We start from the raw sequence: 574 nt of genomic DNA on the forward strand, positions 1-574 counted from the left end.
AACTATATACATCCCTTTCTAATACATATTTTCTATACCAATGCATCTCCTTTTTCCCGACCATTTGTTGCAAGGTGCAATTTAAAACATCCTTTTCGCCAAGGCTTACATTAGAAAACTGATAATGAAGATGTTTATGATTCTTATAGCATTCACCTAATGCACTGACTAGAAGATAACACACTGATTTTGTTTCTTGCTTGTACATACAAATTTCCGTCTCCATCACGCTGTATAGAATAGTTTGCCTTTCCAAAAGAAGGCGTTTTCTCTGTTCACCGACGCTTCTTAATCACTTTTCATACTTTTGATAACCAGCTAATCAAATAAACTATGTCCTTTTCGTGAATCACAGTTTATTGGTCGTGTAAAAAAAAAAAATACATAGATAGATGGAGAAATAAAAAAAAATAAACATGCAGCGTTCATTCGTTCCGTGCAGGTCACCGTCTGACGTCAAATAATCGTCGAATTTCTATGAAAAATATACAGTCTGCAAACAAAAGTAGGTCAGTCTGATTTTACCTAGGAGCCATCATGGAGTGCTTAATCTATTCACATAGTCTAGAAAGAA

This window comes from Penaeus monodon, chromosome 23, assembly GCF_015228065.2.
Source record: "Penaeus monodon isolate SGIC_2016 chromosome 23, NSTDA_Pmon_1, whole genome shotgun sequence".
NCBI classification, from domain to species: domain Eukaryota; kingdom Metazoa; phylum Arthropoda; class Malacostraca; order Decapoda; family Penaeidae; genus Penaeus; species Penaeus monodon.